Raw genomic sequence first — 10,557 nt, forward strand, 5'->3', positions numbered from 1 at the left:
CAAATATCGCAAGCATATGTGATTGTTTAATTTTCTATAAAGATTAAAATTATGAAAAATGGAGAAACAATTTGCTATGGGCATAAAGATAAAGAAATACCAACTTTCCAAACAAAAAAAAGTTTTAATATAACAAGAGAAATGAATACAAGAAATTGGACGATATTTACATTCTTTTAATGATGCGGGTATGGTCAGGTATTATCATTTTCTTAGGGGGTAATCTGGTTCATAGGTAATGGAGTCAATTTCATAAACTCTTCATCTGTTATTATCACGATGAATCATCTTCTATAGTATATCCACGTATGATGTTAATCCGCTCCAAAAGGTGGCAAAAGCGTATATTTGGAGTAAAAACTGTGGTGTTTCCAATGGGTATAAAAACAAAACATTGTTCGTGATCATGCATCCAGATCTTTGACCATTCATCTTCTTGCCGATTATTGAATATTTGTAGTAGTTGTTGAAAAATAGCCTGATTTTGTTCAGATATATATGCGTGGGTGCATTGTGTCATGAGTCGCATGAGCTCCGAGGGCGTATGAGGATCATGAGGTGATGATCGAGTCATAATGCTATAATCATAAAGAAACAATTTAGACATGAGGACCTGTTGAGTGTAGTTAGTGCGATGTATAATTAATTTTGGTTTTAGTGAGAGAGTCTTGAGGTTATGCACTATTATAATTTAAATACAATGAAATTTTAAATAGCAATTTTAACAATCTATATTATAAAAGAAATGAAAGGAAGGAACACAATTGCTAAAGTCTATACTTCAAGACAAAATAAATTTAAATACGTCTTTAGTCTAGGGCCAAGGATGCCAGGAGTCCTGCTCAAATAGTCTAAAAAGATGTCAGGGAAAAGTATTCGTGAGGTTTGTGATAGCTATTATGGGAAATGTTGCCAAATAGTTAGGTATGTGGATACGAATTTCAAAAACCATATCAAAAAAGTATATAATATATAGCTTAGGTAAGGTGTCAAGAAAGGTATTATGGGTAACTACAGTGATGTCGAAATCCACGACTTTTGTTGTAGAGTCCCAAACGATTCCTCGCGCCCATAGGGTGATAGAAGTCCATCCCTCACAGAAGGGCCATGGGGGAGGCTCATTCAATGAGTTTCTTGACTAGAAGATAAATATGTGGTCCGAAAGTCTCCTGAGGGCCAATAAAAGTGGTCGGATTGAGGGTTGCCCAGCCATTTTACCAATGTTGATTTCAAATCAAAGTGGTCGAAATGCCTTTGTCTCTTTCACCTCTTTGTCCACAAGTCTTTGACCGGCTTCAAGAAGATTAAATTAAACCAAAGCTCTGATACCACTGTCACAGGACCCTTTTGTACTTCTTGAAGAAAATAATTTAAAATCTCACAAATTACATCATAATTGAAACAAAGACTTGAATTCAATTAAAAAATAAATAACATAGCATAACACAAGGTAAGAGAATTAGAATAACATCACCATCAAGAGTAAAAGAGTAAAGGGTAGAGTGTACCACACAGAAGACAAGATTGGGTGCAATCTCCTTTCTCAAGTGTGTAGCTCCACTTCCACGACTTGAGTATTTAGAGAATTTTATTCATAAAAATAGCCTAAGGAGCTAAGAATAGATGTGCATACAAATTGGGCTAGCTTTTCCCACTTTAAGGATATTGCTTTACATATTATTAACCATATGAAACCTCCTAAGGTTTGTACATATAGAAACCTTTGCCCAAATGTAATTGCTAATGGGCCTTGTTACATAAAATATCTTTGTGCACATTTACACATTCCATTAAACTGAATCTTGCACTAATTAAATTGAGCATATTTTTTCTATGATAAAAAATATGATAAAATATATACCTGTAACACCCTCAACTACAACCCCCTTACTTTGGATAGAACAACCCAAGTCTTCTCTGGACTAAATCTCTCGTTGGCCTCTTCACAAGATCTACAAATATTTCAACATCCCAAAAAACTCCTCCTTCCCCTCACTCTAAAAAAAACTCTCTTTTTCCTCCAGAAGAAGATCCTTCACGAAGTCGCTATCGCTTCTCCCCCTCTAGAAATAATCCCTCGTCTCCTCTTTATTTTTGCGCAGCTACCCTCTATCTTTATGCGTACCCCTACTTTACCCAATATTTTCAGCTTTTTCCATGCACGGAAACTAATAACAACTTATTATAGCCTGTGTACATAAGCATGCAAGCACACGACACACATGCATGCACCCGAGTTTACACAAGCATACAAGCACACAAAACACAAGCACTCATTCGCATCACATGTGCAATGTGTGATGCATGATCATAAACACTCCCTCCCACCTCCCAATTTTTTAATTTCCCCCCTTCTTTTTGAATCCCCCCTTTAAAAATGAAAATCCACCCCCCCCCCACCTCACAAATTAAAATACATCCTCCCCTTTGTGGAGCTCCAAGAATCTCGCGTGACCACAATCTGTAGTTCTGCCCTGCAGACTAGCTCCACTACCGCCTTGACTGTTATCTCCTCCATACCCACCCTCATGTGTTAATGAGAAAGAGGAGAGAGAGAGAGAGAGAGAGAGAGAGAGAGAGAGAGAGAGAGAGAGAGAGAGAGAGAGAGAGAGAGAGAGAGATAGTGGAAAAGGACAGGGAGACAAAGATGAGGGGGATATGTGTGTGTGTGTGTGTGTGTGTGTGTGTGTGTGTGTGTGTACGTACATATGTATGTATAGAGAGAGGGAGAGAGAGGAAAGGGAGCGAGAAATAATGGAAAGGAGAGGGTGAGAGGCAAGTCTCCATTGCCTTCAAGCCGATCGCTACCCTCACCCACCTCCTTGCCTTGCCATTTCCCCAATTGCCTATCCAGAGCAACCATCTACCACTAAGTCACTAGATTTTCCACCCTACCCATTGCCCCCCCTTGATTGCTATCTTCGCCGTACCCACCCTATCAGCCCAAGTGAGAGAAGAGAGAGAGGAAAGAGAAGAGAGAGAGAGAGAGAGAAGTCGGAGGGAGATGCCCAAATCCACCACCTAGAAACATGAGAATTGAAGAAGAGAGAAGATGCAAAAGAAGCTGTTGCACCCATGTGCGAGAGAGAGAGAGAGAGAGAGAGAGAGAGAGAGAGAGAGAGAGAGAGAGAGAGAGAGAGAGAGAGAGAGACACAAAAAGAGAGGAGAGAAGAAGAGAGGGAGAGGGAGAGGGAGAGGGAGAGAGAAAAAGAGACGAGAGAAGAAGAGAGAGAGAGAGAGAGAGAGAGAGAGAGAGAGAGAGAGAGAGAGAGAGAGAGAGAGAGAGAGAGAGGGCACAACCCGGCCACACCACTAGCAAACTACAAGGCCACCCACAAAGAACCAACAAGGCCACGTGCCAACCAACAAGTCCACCCCATGGGGCAAACTTTAAAGCCCACCGATGACTCCTCTCCCAAAGAAGAAAAGAGGACAAGCCACACCAGTGGTTGTAAGTAAGAAAGCAATGCCATCAACAAGGAGCAACCAAAGCATCCAAAAACCATCAACATCCTTCTTTCTAGACAACCAGTAAGTGAGGTAACGCATTTCTCTACCCTCCTTTTACTACTTATTATGTCTCCTTAGTAAGTGGGTAGAATGCTCCCCACGACGAAAGGTAGAGCTTGTACAATTAGGTTTGCTTACAACTACCCTCTCAAGAAGTCCAAAAGCACACTTGGAAAGTCCAAGAGCTTCCACCTAAGCAAGTCCAAACCCCATTCCAAAGTTCCCAACTCAAGCCATTTTCCCACACAACAACTGTGCACTGCTCAAACTAAGGATTTAATTCCTTGCAAAAGGAGCAATCATGCACATAATTCCTTGGTGAAGGAAAAGTCATGCAAATACCATGGCTGACAAAGCTACATCCACATCATCATCCCTATGCAAGGAGCCTAGAAAAAGTGACCTTTGGAACTCTTGAATTCATTTTCAAAAATGTCACTACCTTGGACAATTCATGCTCCTTAGATCCTAACATGCTCTGCACCATCTAAGGAACTCTCATTTATGCCCAAGTCAAAACCCCCCTCAAAAAACCTTTAGGATCACCTACCCCCATCAATAGGTGATCCTAAATGTTACTACCATGGATGGTTCATGATCCTTAGATCCTAACATGCTTTGCACCGTCTTAGGAACCCTCATTCATGCCCAAGTCAAAATCCCCCTCAAAAACCCTTTAGGATCACCTACCCCCATCAATAGATGTCATATCATTTTCCACTTACCTAAAGTATCCCCTACCTTGTTAAGGTGGGCCTCATGGCCTTTTGTTAACCAAACACCCACGGGCATGAATCTCCCTCTTACCCTACACTACATTGAGTCGTACCACAATACAAAAAATGCAAGGGAAGTTGAGATGCTGGATGGGTAACATCATCGAGGATCTTGTAAGAAGATCCCTCACTTACCTAAAGTATCCCCTTACCTTATCAAGGTCGGCCTCGTGACCTTTCACAACCAAACACCCTGGGGCCTGGATCTCCTCTCACCCTGCACTCCATTGAGTCGTACCACAATACAGACAAAGGTCAAGATGTCAGATGGGTTATATTTCCGGATTCCTCTCACTAAGGATCTTGTAAGAAGAGCCCTACACCTCACGGTCACCACATCTAAATTCGAGAGTGGGAAGGGAGCCATGGCTGATGTTGAACACTTGAAAACCAATGATAGTCTTCATTGCAACAGGGCTAAATCTGATGATGTCATTGTCCCCGAACAGGTAACACTAGTGATGTTGGCACATTGAACATCTACACCGAGCGTCTTCTCCATGCTAAAACAAGTGTAGGATCTATGGAAGATCTCCTTTACCATCCAGCCACACATGGCCTACGTCATCCAATGTCTAAATGGGGAATTGTAAGGGGTGTCCAAGCATTTGCTATGAACCAGTCATCACATGACACTGGTGATGTTGGCACATTGAGCATCTACACAAGGCATTTGTGTTTCTTCTCCTCCACGCTAAAACAAGTGTAGGATCTAGTGGACGATCTCCTTTACCATCTAGCCACACATGACCTACATTATCTAATATCTAAATGGGGATTTTTTGGGGTGTCGAAGTGCTCATCAACACGAGGTCTACTCATTATATAGAGATCCTTACGATATAGGGAAAAGACAATACACTAAAAGCGAAACTTGATCAGAAGACAAAGAACTTCAAGTAAGAGATATGGAGAACAATGCTGAATTACTCTTACAAAAACCAATGTTACAAATTGATATGGCATCTTCCCACCCGTGCGCTTCGATAAGGAGATCTCATGGCAATATAGGTAGACTTTGGACAAATAATGTCATGCACATACAAGGGTGCACAACACAATGAAGATAGATCTAAAGTTGTTGATCTCGATATAAAATGAAGACTGCAAAACTAGTCTATACAAGTGTATCATAGGGCCACCCTATGACTAGTCCAAATGGACCGAGCTGACCACATCCTCCGATAGAGAACTATAGTGAGCAGCTTCCCACACCCATCTAAGGTTTTTTGGGTAAACTAGCCCTATGAGCAGCCTAAGGACAAGGTGGCTCCTTTTACCCAAGAGTGTGGCCAATCCCCTGTTATGGAACTAAGCATGTGCTGCATCGCAAACATCTGCTCACTTCTGTCACATCACCTCCATGTTTGCTAGATGATACATAGTTGCCTTGCTACAACTTCCCACTTTTAATGTCATTCTGCTTTTTGTAGTAGTCCTTTGCCACATGTCTTGGTTTGCCACAGTAATATCACTCTATGCTATTTGCATTTTGATTTCTTTGCCAACCACCTCGGCCTCTTGGGCTCCCCCTGCCTCTAGACTAGCCTCTTCCACCTGTGTATGATTGTTACTGTGAATCATTGGACTGTTGTTGTCCAGAATTCTGATTTCCTTGTCGGCCACCACCTTGGCCTCGACCACGGCCTCTACCGCTGCCTCTACGTGAATTAGAGTAGAAGGCATGTTCCGATGTGTTCTTGCTTTGTGAAGAAGAATCCTCACCTGAAGCCTTTTCTTCTATGATCAGCATAGATATCAATTCCCGAAAGATGGGAATATTCTCCCTAACTGCAATGGAGGTCTTGAATGGCTTGTACTCTTTGCCAATCCCATTCAAATAGACACTCATCAAATCATCATCCTCCACTGATACATTGATAGACCCAAGGGATTCAGCAATGCCCTTGATCTTTAAGGCATATTCATTGATGGACATGCTTTTCTTTTCCACAGTATGCAACTCTTGCTTTAACTGTAACTTCCTTGCCTTTGTGTTAGTCTGGAACATCTGAACCAGATTCTGCCATGCAACTGTTGGAGTGTTTGCATCTTGTATGTGTCCTATCATAGTGTTTGTGACACTACTTGAAAGCTAGTACATGACTTTTCTTGCACGTTGATTCCAATCCTTGAATGCCTTTATATCTACAGGAGTGGCATTCTCCTCAGATAACTCTGGAGGCTCCTCATTGTCTCCTTCTACATAATCCCAAAATCCTTTACCCATTAGGAAATTGGTCATTCTGAACTTCCAGGCATGGAAGTTATTCTTATCTAGCTTCTCACTAACAATCTGATTAATTCCGTCAAACATGTTTTCCTGCAGTAATTAATAACCTGCAAACAGACAACTTCTGTATACAACTTGTAATACAGCAGTATCTCCTATAACTGCTGGCAGAGTAACGGTACTTCAGCACAGCCTGTGTGTCACCAAATGTAACCAGAGTACATGTACATACACCCAGTATCAACAATACATGTGCAAACCCTGTCTGCACTTCCAAAATGCAATGTTGCACTAGAATAACCAGATTTCGAGCAGAAACAATTCTCTACCATAACTTCCGGTCAAAAATACCGTGTAGTGACAAAACGGGACCCGTAACGTGCCCAAAACGTAAATCTGGCTAAAAAAACATTATCCAATATGTTAGTCAACCTACCCTGTAGCTTTGCTCCTATGAAGACAACTCCTCAATCGGAGATGTGTAGCTCCCATAGCTACTGAGGGGGTGTTGTACCTAAACCAAGGGAAAAGAGATGATGGTGCTCTTACCCGTGTAGTATCGCTTCCTTCCTTGCTTATTCTTGCCTCTTGCTTGCCTCCTTAGCTCTCACACGAACTAGGCTCTGATACCATAAAGAGAATGTGGGGAGAGGGAGAGCTTCAAACCCTAGCAAGCAAACACACACATACACAAGAGAGAGGAAGACACAAGAGAGAGATGGATAGCTGAATTTTCTTCTATCTTCTTCTCTACTCAACCAACATAACATAAAGATAAGAGTACACACTATATGGGTTAGTACTCAACTACTACAACATACAAGGGTCGGTCCATTATGTGAACTCGACTAAATGAGCTGGCGCTATAACTATGCCAGTCTCTAGTAATCCAAAATGGCTATCACCACACAGCTTGTCATCCTGCTGGCCGCATATCACCCATAATCTCACCAACCATGCTAGTGGTGTAGATGCAGAAGCTATCACCCAGGCGGGTCATCAATGTCCACCGTAGCACTAGTTGAGCTCGATATCTCAACACATGTGTGAAAGGTCCTAGGAGTAAGTGACTATATAAGTCACTTATGAGATAGTTTGTACATCTTTGATATCTTTTGATACATGACCATTTGATTATCTTCTTGCCTAAAGCAAGATTCCATGGTGACCTACAACCATGTTATCACTCCATGCCTTGAGTGGCTTGAGGGCGATTTCACGTGTTTTCTCTACCCACCAAGCTACTGATTTTTGCACTTATGTTCATGGCATTTTGGCGCTTAATGTCTAAACTACAAGCTTAGCAATGTCTTGTATGTTGATTAGTAAGCTTTTCAACCCTTAAGATCACTCTATTCTTGGCATTTTTCTAACCTTGAGGCTGCGCTCGTTTTCGTTGATTTCCATGCAATTTGGAGTTGCTTTTTCACACATTGGCCACAACAATGTCTCTTCATGTTTTTTACAAGGCTCAAGTAAGTGTTCTTGGTGCAATCTTTGGTGATATTTAGGGTTTTTGGTTGCAAACAAAATAAACCATTAAATTAGAGTTTCATAAACTTAGTTTATTGCATTCATTAGCATCATTAGCTTGCCTATTAGCCAAATCACATGCTATTTTTGTTGAATGGTGGCCATAGTACTCTTATGCTTCCATTTGAACAAGGATTAATCCATTTGTATGCTATTGGAACCATTCCATGTAAAGAATTTAGCCATCTCTATCATTGCAAGATAATTGTATGGCCTTGTTGGCATTGAGCACTTTAATAGATACAATTTGCAATGGCAAGCTCTCATATGAGCCATTGAGTAAACCCTAGAGCAACAATGTGGGGGTTCTTTCTTCTTAGTGCCACTTGAATGCAATACATGATATTCATGACTATTCCCATGCCATTTAAATAGCATATGAAGGGATTATATGCTCCATTCATATTCATGAATGCCATAACCACATATTGGATGCATTTCTTTGATTGATGGGAGCTATTCTACATGATGGAAACATAAATCAATGCTTGGAATAGCACATGATATGCTTTTGTGAGGACTGCTCAATACGCATGTACATGGAGTTGTTGAATGCCCATGCTTTTGACATGCCTATGTTTTTTGCATCATACGTTGACGTGGGCACTAGGAGGTTACAACATGAGAGATTTGGGTGCCTTATCTATGTGGGCTTGAAAGAGATGTAGAATTCTAGGATTATGGCAAACTTATAAGCTTTTTTTTGGGATGTCAGATGCATGTGAATCTTGTATGATGGCAAGCAACATGGACATCTCTTTCTATAAGAGAGAAGCAATAGAGCTAATTCTCCCCTAAAGATTCTACATGTTGATCGTTGTGATAAGATGCCTACCACTGTGCTGGGTGGTTCTTTGTATGTATTGTTATTCATTGATGAGTTTAGTAGGAAGATGTGGGTGTATTTTCTTTGGGATAAGGCTTTTGGAAAGTATAAATTATTTTGTATACTTAGTCAAGAATGAGGCTGAAGAAGTTTTTGGATAGATCGAGTTTACATCAAGTGAATTCAATACATATTGTAAGGGAAAAAACCACACAATCATGGAGATGGCATCGAAGATGCTAAAAGTGAAAGGATTACCAAATATCCTTTGGGCCAAAGGTAGGTAACACAATGGTGCATATACACAATAGGAATTACACCAAGGCAATGAAGGAGATGACTCCTCATCAATAGGTAAGAAACCTTCAATGTCATATTTTAGAACCTTTTGAGTGTGATTGTTTTTCATAGTTGTATCGTACTCAGTGTGGGATGCCAAAACCAGAAAGTGTATCTTCCTAGAGTATAATATAGAGTCAAAGGGTTACAAACCTTACAATCTTGAGATGCAAGGAAGATCATGGCTACCCGATATGTGTTCTTGGAAGAGCCCCATCAGGTGGAGGAGGAGGCTCCATCCACTTTATCCATCAACAAAGATATAGCCCAGTAGGCACATCCACCATATGCAGTACCACATAGGCTCTAGTTGCTTGCTCCACCTTCAATATGGTGAAGGGGAGGCCTACACCCATTCCACAAAAGGTGGAATCTAAAGACAAAGATGACAGGAGGCATCTTGAAGTAGGCTTGCTGAAGCATGGAGAAAAGTTCCATATCTAAAGTGGGTGAAGCATCTTTTTGACAGAATAACTCCCCCCCAACTCTTTATGTTGAGCTAGTAGTTGTGTTTGTCAGTTAAAAAGATTAGAGGAGCACATACACACATTGTCAAATATGGCCTTGATTTATGAGATAATGTAACTATACAAGAGCCAACAAGTTTGGAAAAAATAGTGGTAGATCCAAACTAGAAGGGTGCCATGTAGAATGTGTATGACTGCATTATAAGGAATTGCACTTGTTGGAATCTACTGGATCTCCACACTTGGGATCCAAATTGGAAGGGGTCCATGTAGAATAATTATGACTCCATCATGAGGAACTGCACTTCGGATCTATTGGAATGTTCTAGAGAATAACTCCATCATGATGAACCACATTTGGGATCTACTAGAATTGCACTTGGGATCTACTGGATCATTCTAGAATGAGTATGATTCAGACCACACTTGGGATATAGTGTATCGTCCAAAGTGATGCAAGGTCATTGGAAGCAAGTGTGTTTGGAAGTCCAAGTATAGATATAATGGTAGATTGGAGAAGTACAAGGCATGTTTAGTGGTGAGTCAAGGGATTCAACCTTCAAGAGACATTTGCTCCCATAGCCACGACTTGCTTTGGCTACTCATGAGAAGTAGAGATGGATATGAAGTCTGTCTTTTTCAATGGACATCTCCAAAAAACAAGGAGGAGTCTGTTATGAGCAGCCCCCATGATTTATGATGCCCAATTCAGAAGGCAAGGTATGTAGACATTGTACGAGCTGAAAAATAGGCCCTCTAAAGCTTGGTATGAATGGATCAACATATATTTTATGAGTATTGGTCTTTCTAAAAGCATGTTAGATACAAATTTGTACATTTTCTCTAAGTAGGCAAGTACATGATCATAGTCCT

This window comes from Cibotium barometz, chromosome 60, assembly GCF_041138505.1.
Source record: "Cibotium barometz isolate CiBa-2024 chromosome 60, ASM4113850v1, whole genome shotgun sequence".
NCBI classification, from domain to species: Eukaryota; Viridiplantae; Streptophyta; class Polypodiopsida; order Cyatheales; family Cibotiaceae; genus Cibotium; species Cibotium barometz.